We start from the raw sequence: 10,028 nt of genomic DNA, 5'->3' as shown, positions 1-10,028 counted from the left end.
AGCAAAATTCCAAAGTTTCATCTGCCCTAGAAACAGGGTTATGTGTTCCTTATCTAAAATAATTTCGTCTTTGGTGCTTTTTACAAATTCTCACTCTTTATAGGCTCAACTTGAAAATTTTTAGTTACTGGAAAGGAGAGAGAGGCAGAGACAGATTGGAAGTAGAACCTTTTTAGAGCCCCCCCTTCTCTCTCTCTCCCTCTCTCTCTGATCTTCAGTAGAAACATGCCTCTGAAAAGGAAAGTACAAAGTCAGAATAGAGCAGAAATGAGATCAGAGAAAAGAGGATCTTTTTGCATGCTCACAGTGAGTTAATGAAACAATCTGCCCATGAATCATCACCCTCAGCCTGGGAAGGTGAGAGCAGGGAATTTCAAGAACTAAGATTGCTTCTTTACCAGTGGAGGATCAGACCAGAAAGAAGCTGAGGCAGAACAGGCTTGACAATCACCTCCATGAGGGGAGATCCGGCTAGACTGTCCCAGTAAATCCTGTCCTCCCAGATTTAAGGATGGCAGCCCCACTAGTTTATTTGGCCGAGAGAGTCCTATGTTTCTTAAGAGCCCATTTTATTTCTTATAGAGGCTAGATTGTATCCAAAACCTATTTCACAAGATTTTCCAAGTTCACCTGTTGGTTAGCTTTTCAAAGTCCACTAGGAGGAGTTCCAGTGTTAACACAGAACCACTGTCTAAAATAAGGCAATAAACCATAATAGCCAAACAAGTCAAGCAAGTCAAGCAAGGAATGGAAGTAAATTCACCAACTAGTAAGTCTACATCCAGCACATACAAAACATGAATACAAAGCCCTGCCTGCAAAAATAAAATGTCCCATCAAAGAAACATCATCATTTTGTTATGCTCTCAAGTTAAATCTACCATCATTTTAACAAAAAAAACTAGGCATAAGCAACTGACAAATAAAAAATAACAAGTTAGGGGTTGGGGATTTAGCTCAGCGGCAAAAGCGCCTGCCTGGCAAGCGCAAGGTCGTGAGTTCGGTTCCTGGTACCGGAGAAAAAACAAAAACAAAAAAAAAACAAGTTTTCATTGCCTAGATGAGTCACAATCCAGAATCCAGTCAAAGTAGCGGCACAATTAAATAAAAACAAACTCTTGCCTCTTTCCAATTATCTCAGTGGGACCTCCAAATGATATAGGAGAAATATAACTCTCAATCTGTTAAATGTCATGTCATGCCAAGTTCATGTCCCCTGAAATTAAAGAATGAATTCTAAGGAACAAGTGTGTATCCATTCATTTTGATTTTTATATGCTTTTTTCTGATTTCTTCTTGGCTTTTTAATGAATTTTTCTGTTAGATAGATCAATTTTCTTTCTAGTGATTGAAACTTTTTTTTTGGTACTGGGAATTGAACTCACAACCTTGCACTTGCCAGGCAGGTGCTGTGCCGCTGAGCTATCTCCCCAGCCCCTAGTGATTGAAATTAATGTCTTCCTTTTTTATTCTGTTAGGGATTGCACTTTATACTTTAATATATGTATTTGCATGTTAAACAGTATAATATTAATAGATAATTAATTACTATATAATTACATATGATTAATATATAATTAATTATTATGTAACTCATATAGTATAATATTAATTTCTATTTCTGCCATCCTTCCAAACAATAGAAGGCCTTTTGTGTATTAGTTTAATCACATCACAACCCTCTATTTCATATATAATTATTTGGATTTTTTTGAGACAGGATCTTGCTTTGTATTGCAGGCCAGCCTTGAACTCATTATGTAGCCCAGGCTGGCCTGGAAATCTCAGCTATCCTCCTGCCTCAGCCTCCCAAGTGCTGGGATTGCAAGCATACATCACCATGGCTGGCTTGTCTTATATATAATTGTTCTTTTTCATTATATCCTATTTTAAGTCCCTCCCCCATTTAAAGTCATTGTTTTGTTTTATATAACCTATGATGTTTAGATTTGCCAGTACGCTCACCGGTATCTTTATTCCCTTTTTCTCTTTCTTTATGGGTTTGGTGTTCTACTAGTAACTTTTGAAAGTTTTTTAAAGAAGGATTTGTTAGGAGTAAATGCTTATATGCATTATATGCAAGTGTCTTACTTTTCTGAATGCTTGTTTAGCTAAGTGGAGAATTCTAGGTTGCAATTGTTTTTTCTACTTTTAACATTTTATTCCATTCCTGGTGTTCACTGTTGCTGTTGAAAAGTGTACTGCCTTAATATTCTTTGTACATGATTTGTCCTTTGTCTCTGCTTTTAAGATTATCTGTTTATGATGTTTTTAAGTACCCAGGTATGGATCTTTTACTTACCTTTATTGGAATTTATACATCCTAAATCTGAGGTACCATATCTTTCTACAAGTCTTCTTAGACATTACATCTTCTAATGGTCTCACCTTCCCATTATACTTCCGCTATGTGGAATTTGTTTTAACATATGTTGGGCTTCTTTATTTTCCCCATCTCTCTTAGCTACTCTTTTGTTCTTCATCATTTTTTAAAGACTTGTCACTACTAAATCTTACCTCAGTTTGTCTAATTCGTGTTTAATCTGTTAATTAAAGGATTGGTGTTAGTGATTGTGTTTTTTCATTTTAGATAAATATCTTTTCTTTTAAAAAAAAAAACCCACGTTCTTAGTTCCTTATTTTGAATAATTTTAGCCATCTTTACTTTAGCCATCTGAGAATTGTTTTCTGACAGTTAATTTTTTCTGGATGATTTTCACTCATAGTAGATTGATTCTTGTATATTTTAGCTATATTTTAGTATAGCTGTCCTTCAGTATCCACAGAGGATTGGTTCCATGCACCCTCTGAGGATATCGAAATCCAAGGATGATCAAGCCCCTTACATAAAATAGTGCAGTATTTTAATAGAATTTAGGCAATGCTCCTGTATACTTTAAATCATCTCTAGATGACCTATAGTACCTACTACAATATAAATGCTATGTAAATCATCTTTATACTGAATTATTTAGGGAATAATGACAAGAAAAAAGTCTGTACATGTTTAGGACAGAAATGTGCTTCATACAGAAAATATTTTTTAAAAATATTTTTAACTTCTGAATTGTTGAATCCACAGATGCATAAGTGACAGATAGGACCAGCTATATTTTGAATCCTGAGCCTATTTAAAGCTGGGTTGGATCAGTGGGTATCCCGTGTGGGCTGGCTGAGAGGATGCCCTTTAGCTTGTGTTTGTTTCTTCTACGTATTCCACCAGAATCAGTGTAGCCTGAGCACCGTTTACATTAAGTTGGAGAGTTTCTGAACCATATGGGCAGTGTAAACTCAAAGCCCTAATATGTGTGAAAGCAGTTCTGTGGTTATAATTCTCAGGAGAATGTCCTTCCTCCCAGGAAGACAAAGACCTTGTCTCCTTGTGCTGACCCCCTGCACCTCACCCTCTAAGAGCCTCACTTTAGGTGAGAGGAGGGGCCCTCCTTCCGTGTTGCAGTAGCCACTTCTTCCTGCAGGGGTGCAAAGGAGGCAGAGCTACACCTGGCATGCACACTGTGATAACCTCAGGCGGCACCTGCACGTTTACCAAGCTCCCACAATGATCCCTCAGGACACAGAATGAGGACTGGCCCCAGGGTGCAGACCGTGCACCATTTCAAACCCTGTACATCCCGTCAGCTGTGCCCGAGGTCTCTGAACTGGGCGCCACATTCCTGCTCTTCTAAATCTACATTCTAGTCCCCTGGATGGCCTGGAGGGTGTATTAATCTGCTCATGTGGCTCCAGGTAGGAAATCGTGCATTCTTTGAACTGATAAAAAAAATCAGGACAGGAGGAAGATTAGAGAATTATTGGTTTAATCACAGGGGCCTGAACCCAAGGCAAGGAGGTCCCAAGACAGTGTGCTTGCAGAGAACGTGAATCTTGACTTTCTTTTGTCAGATACTCACCGTGAAGGGCACAGGCTAAGGATGCTGAAGGATGTTTGGCTATAAGCGGCAATCCCAGTCCTGACAGGGTGGGAAAGCTCCTACAGAGAGGGGAACCCGTTGCTTGTTTTGCAGGGAAATAAAATTGTAGCAAGACCGGCTAGGCAGCTTTCAAGAGGCCCAGCCTGAGGAACATCTGTGGCAACATTTTACAAGACTTTCAGGCACAGCTGAGCACGTAATAAGTATCGCTCACAGCTAGTTTAGTATCAGGGAGTACAGCTCAGGGGGGCAGCATTTGACTACAGATCAAGAGATCCCTGGTTCAAATCCAGGTGCCCCCTGCTGCTCTGAAACTTTCCTCACTGGCACTTGCATTGATCACCCCTTTTCTAATCCTAAATTTGAGGGCATTGAACCTTTTCAAATCTAGAAAAAAAGTCAAAAGTAATATAAGACCCTGAGCACCACAGGCTCAGAATGGAAGATTCCTTTAATTCTGAATGTTTGTTTCACTGACCTAGGATTTTGTTCTATGTAACCTGATTTAGTTTCATTTTTTTCTACATGTTTTCATGACCTCCAAACAATGGTCCTGGCTCAGTAAATGTTTCACTGGCTCTCCATGGCTATATGATTTGTAGTGTTTTCCAACTTCATGGTATAAGTAATCCCACCCTGGCCAATGTCAAGCTACAAATATGAGGTCACTGAACGTGGACTTGGAAAGATATGCTATAAAGGGATTTCTGCTGCCAGGCAGCACAAGGACACCGCTGTTCCTAATCCAGCTTCCTGGTAGAAGCAGAGGCTCTTCCACCCTGGCCGTGATCACAATGTTTCCTACCATCGGAGAAGTCATTCTCATCTGTCCATTAATCTATAATGTTCGTTCATTCATTCATATTTGATTCTTACTTAATGCCAGTCACAGGAAAGACAGAGCTGAACAAGGAGAGTCTATGATAAGCAAAAGAGCTGAGTAAAGAAATGATAAAGCACTGACAAGGACAGGTGCACAAAAAGAAAGGATGCTATTTGAAAATGAGTGGGTTTTTCTTACTAGCAATATGCTAAACTAGATGGTCTAAAAGTCCTCCTAACTCAAAACACTGAGGAATGCAAGATAAAATATAACAAAGATCTATCCTAGGTGAGTTCTCATCACAGGGCTGGGGAAGAGGATGAACTAAGGCCTTGAGAAGTGAATTACAGCTGGCCTTTGGCAACCTGGGTGGTTGTGTAGAGACAATTTAGTAATTAAGTTTTCAAAGCCCCAGTGAGAAAAGTTACAGAGCAGCAGGGGGCACCTGGATTTGAACCAGGGATCTCTTGATCTGTAGTCAAATGCTATCCCCCTGAGCTGTACTCCCTGATACTAAACTAGCTGTGAGCGATACTTATTACGTGCTCAGCTGTGCTTGAAAGTCTTGTAAAATGCTGCCACAGATGTTCCTCAGGCTGGGCCTCTTGGAAGCTGCCTAGCCGGTCTTGCTACAATTTTATTTCCCTGCAAAACAAGCAACAGGTTCCCCTCTCTGTAGGAGCTTTCCCGCCCTGTCTGGACTGGGATTGCCGCTTATAGCCAAACATCCTTCAGCATCCTTAGCCTGTGCCCTTCACGGTGAGTATCTGACAAAAGAAAGTCAAGATTCACGTTCTCTGCAAGCACACTGTCTTGGGACCTCCTTGCCTTGGGTTCAGGCCCCTGTGATTAAACCAATAATTCTCTAATCTTCCTCCTGTCCTGATTTTTTTTTATCAGTTCAAAGAATGCACGATTTCCTACCTGGAGCCACATGAGCAGATTAATACACCCTCCAGGCCATCCAGGGGACTAGAATGTAGATTTAGAAGAGCAGGAATGTGGCGCCCAGTTCAGAGACCTCGGGCACAGCTGATGGGATGTACAGGGTTTGAAATGGTGCACGGTCTGCACCCTGGGGCCAGTCCTCATTCTGTGTCCTGAGGGATCATTGTGGGAGCTTGGTAAACGTGCAGGTGCCGCCTGAGGTTATCACAGTGTGCATGCCAGGTGTAGCTCTGCCTCCTTTGCACCCCTGCAGGAAGAAGTGGGTACTGCAACACGCAAGAAGGGCCAGGTTTGGAATCACGGCGCAGGCCAGCGTCAGCCAGAGCAGAGTGGGGCACAGGGTTAAACCATGCACATGTTCACTGGTCCTACTCCACTCTGGGCTAATGGTACCTAATCATAAGGTACATCAGGCTACCCACCGCTGACGCTCCGGAAGTAGATCTGGTGGGAGAGAAGAGTGTTCCAGAGGAGAAAGGAGGTGGGAAGGGTGAGGATCACTATAGTCAGTATGTTGCACACATTAGTCCTCCGTTGTGTCTGTACTCCATTTGGTCATTTGGAGTAAGTCTCAAGTTCATCAGTTTACGTAGGCATTGACCTCTTGTCCAAAGGCACCCACTTGGGTATTTACAGGTACTTAATTATAATTTGTATTATTTCTTTTAAGTATTAATGCTAATATTTATTTATATTTCATCATATACTAATATTTTATAGTTCAACACTTCTGTACTAAGTATATCCATCTGGTGGATGCCCTTTGCTAGGGCTTATTTTTGGAGTATGGCTTATATTATGAGCATTCTGAGAAAAAAAAATCATGCTAGGGCTTATTTTCTGGTTAGGTCTTATTTTGGGGAAAATATGGTATGTGGTCTAGGTTGACCTAGAACTCATGTTCTTTAGTATCCCAAGTGCTAGGATTACAGGTATGTGCCACAATGCCCAGCTTTTTGAAATTCTTTCTTAATATGACACCAGAGGCAGAGGCAACAATAAGAAATAGGCAAATTAGACTGCATGCAATTAAAAATATTTTGTGCATCAAAAGACATTATCAATACAGTAAAAAAATCAACTCACAGAAAGAGTGAAAATATTTATGAACCATATATCTTATAAGGAATTGGTATCTAGAATATACAATAATTCCTAAAACTCAGCAACATAACAGTCCAACTAAAAAATAGGCAACAGACTTGAATAATCATTTCTCCAAAGAAGATATACAAATGGCCATAGATACATGAAGAAATGTTCAATAATCTTAATCATTAGGGAAATGCAAATCAAAACTACAAGGCACCTTGTACACACCAGGATGGTGTTTTAGTTACTCACCTGACATCCAAAATTAAAGGGGGGAAGGTCTATTTAGCTCAAAGTTTGTGGAGGTTTCATTCCATAATCAGCTGGCTCCAAGGCAGGGTGGCACATGGCAGAGGAGCAGCAGTTCATGGCTGTGGAAGACAGCAAAAACAACAAGAGCAAAAGCAGGAGGAACAAGCCTTTTCTCCTCCTTCATATTCTTTTTTATCCAGACTGCTGGGATTAGGGTGGTGTGAATTTAATCAGTGGATTGATCCATCCATCACTCACCCTTAATCCCAGAGCCCTTAATCCCAGTATTGTACTACGAATCAATCAGAGACTCTAGATTCAGCTTCCTCAGAGAAGCCCACCCCAATATGACTGCATGAGGCTTTGGGGGGACATCCAGAAACGAACCATAACAGATGGCTACTACTACAAAATCAGAAAGAAAGTGCTAATGAGTGTGGACAAATTGGAACCCTTGTATATCATACTTGTTAGGAAAAATAGTGCAGCTACTATGGAAAACAGCGTGGACATTCTTTAAAAAATTAAAAATAGAATAGCCATACAATTCAGCAATTCTTTTTTGAGTTTATATTCCAAAGTTGAAAGCAGGGTCTTAAAGAGGTACTGATACAGCTATGTTCAGATCAGCATTATGCACAATAGCTACAATGCAGAAGCAACCCAAACATCCACTGCTGCGAAAAGTACAGGCATACAATGTAATTTTATTCAGTCTTGAAAAACAAAACAAGAGTTATTTTGAGCTGGGATTCAGAACACAGGTGGAAGGTCGGACCTCATTCTTAGGGACAGTGTGTCCTTTGAGAATGGACACATTATACATAGTAGACTTGATGGTGGGAATCTGACCATTTTCCTACCACAGGTCTTCATTTTAGTAGCATGAGTGACAAGGCGAGAGATACGGGGCCAGAATTTAAGGTGAGTAGACAAATTGGCAAAATAACTAGAGTGGAGGCTCAGAGTAGAACAGGGAAGGATTCATGGGTTGCAGGCAACAGCGGGAGCTCAAGCAAGTCTAGCAGTCATGAACCTGGGTGGCACCAATCTGTGAGGATGTCTGGTATCCTCCAGTGGAGCTCGCAGCCCACTGTACAGAGATCAGAAACCTTGGGCTGAGTTGAGTTTCACCAGGTGGCTGGCGAGGGTGAGCAGTGGCGCAGCAGGAGAGTTGCTCTGTGAGGGTCTGGGTGAAGGGGTAGGGCTGGACATTTGTGCTGTGGCTATCCCTGGCACTCTTACTTTGAGCAAATCCCCAGGTAGCTCTGGATTCTGTGGGCTGAATCACCACTCCCACCCACAGGGCTCTTTCGGTGGTCTCAGGAACAAGGGTCCCGACTTCAGGCCTTGGAGCTAAGAATGGGCAACTTGGTATCAGGTTATGTGAACCCGAAGGGGCAATGCCTGGTTCTCCCTGGAATAAATACCTATTCTGAATTTAGATCGTTTTTAAAGTGAAGTAGTTTGTGCATAACAAAGTAATTCTGTACATAAACTGCACAGGCACTAGACCAGACTGTAGTCTTTTTCCACAGAGCTGCTGCAGCCTCCCCCACTGGAAAGCTAACATCCCATTAGATTGCTGTCTTTTCTCTCAATCCTTGGCATCCTTGAGGTCCTGTTAGGAAGGACAGGTGTATGTCCCTGCCAGGTGAATGAACAGCTACCAGGGGACAAAGATACAAGCTGGGCCTGCTGTCCTGCTGTGGAACAGAGGGGGCATCTCTGAACCACACCAGGGCCCCTTCAGTCCCTTAGGGTGCACGGACCCCCTAGGAGACTGCCTAACTAGGGAGGGGCAGGGCATGGTGAGGCAAGAAGAATCTGGAGGAGGAAGCAGGTATGGACTGCGAAGAGGAGCTGAGCAGGCGCTAAGGATGAAAAGGCCCCACTGCAGACTTTATTCCCAAGCCCAGCTCTCCTTGCACTGGTACTGTGAGCTGTGGAGTGCACAAGTCCAGCAGAGAAGCAGGGGTCTCGGAAGTGAGAAGTGGGGGTGGCACACGGGTAGAGGAACCTCTGGCCGATTTGTAGTCTGTGGACCAGGGTCTGACCCTGAATTTCTACAGGCAAACCAGGAATAAATAGGGCTTACAGATCACAGCTTTGCGTGTGGGAGCACGGGTGAAAAGCACTGGGAGGCTCCTACTGAACAGTAGGGGGTGTAGCTCAGGGGTAGAGCATTTGACTGCAGATCAAGAGGTCCCCGGTTCAAATCCGGGCGCCCCCTGTTGGTGTTTTCATTTACTGACCTAAACCTGAGTGCTTCTTGTTCTCTGTGACTAAGTTTTGGGGCGATGTGCTCTGTCCGAACAAGGAAAGAGACCCGGGCATTGTTGCCTGCCTCTGGAATAACCGTGAACCTGTTTCAATGATGTATTTGTTCCCTGTTGTCCAGTCCTTGAGTGTAAATGTAATAAATCTGCTCCCGTACAGTGCTTCATCTGAATTAGCGGTGTTCCCGGGACAGAAATTGTGTCTTAGTGTTCAGTTTTCTGGGTCAACACGAGCCTCCCCTGGTAGGAGATGGGGATAGGGATGGGTCTGCTCCTCACTGTTGGTTATGAAGGGCAATTAAACATAGGGTGCACTTTGTGCATGGGGAGGTGTATGTTTTGATATCTGGAAATTTCGCAGTCAGCATATACCTGGGGCCCAAAGAATGAGAATGTTCTCATTGTCCCATGTTCCATAATGAAAAATAGTTTCATTATCTTGTCATCCACATCTCATTTATTGAAGGAATTCAGACTGCGTTTAGAAGCAAGCTGTATAGAAAACAGCCTATCAGTGGTGACAGTGTGCTCTGGGGAACAGTGGTGACTCATAGCCTGAGAGTAGTTTCTGGTTTGTTGGTGGTGATTCTGTCACCTTCCATAGTCTCCTTGAGAAGGAATGAATCTACAGTGCACTGTGGCTGTCCCAACACAAGTGACATAGGCGAAGAAGAAGACACAGTCAGACCAGGGGGCATAGCT

At 42.5% G+C, this 10,028-nt stretch overlaps 1 non-coding gene across 1 annotated transcript; it reads left to right on the top strand.

The window, feature by feature from the left end:
- The first annotated feature begins 9,208 nt into the window (after positions 1-9,208).
- On the top strand, positions 9,209-9,280 carry Trnac-gca. The gene has a single exon. It is a non-coding gene; the product is annotated as a tRNA-Cys (tRNA).
- The last annotated feature ends 748 nt before the right edge of the window (positions 9,281-10,028 follow it).

This window comes from Chinchilla lanigera, unplaced genomic scaffold (assembly GCF_000276665.1).
Source record: "Chinchilla lanigera isolate Chin_1 unplaced genomic scaffold, ChiLan1.0 scaffold00090, whole genome shotgun sequence".
NCBI classification, from domain to species: Eukaryota; Metazoa; Chordata; class Mammalia; order Rodentia; family Chinchillidae; genus Chinchilla; species Chinchilla lanigera.
Note: the sequence above shows the minus strand (reverse complement) of the source record. Positions and strands in the feature narration are given on the sequence as shown.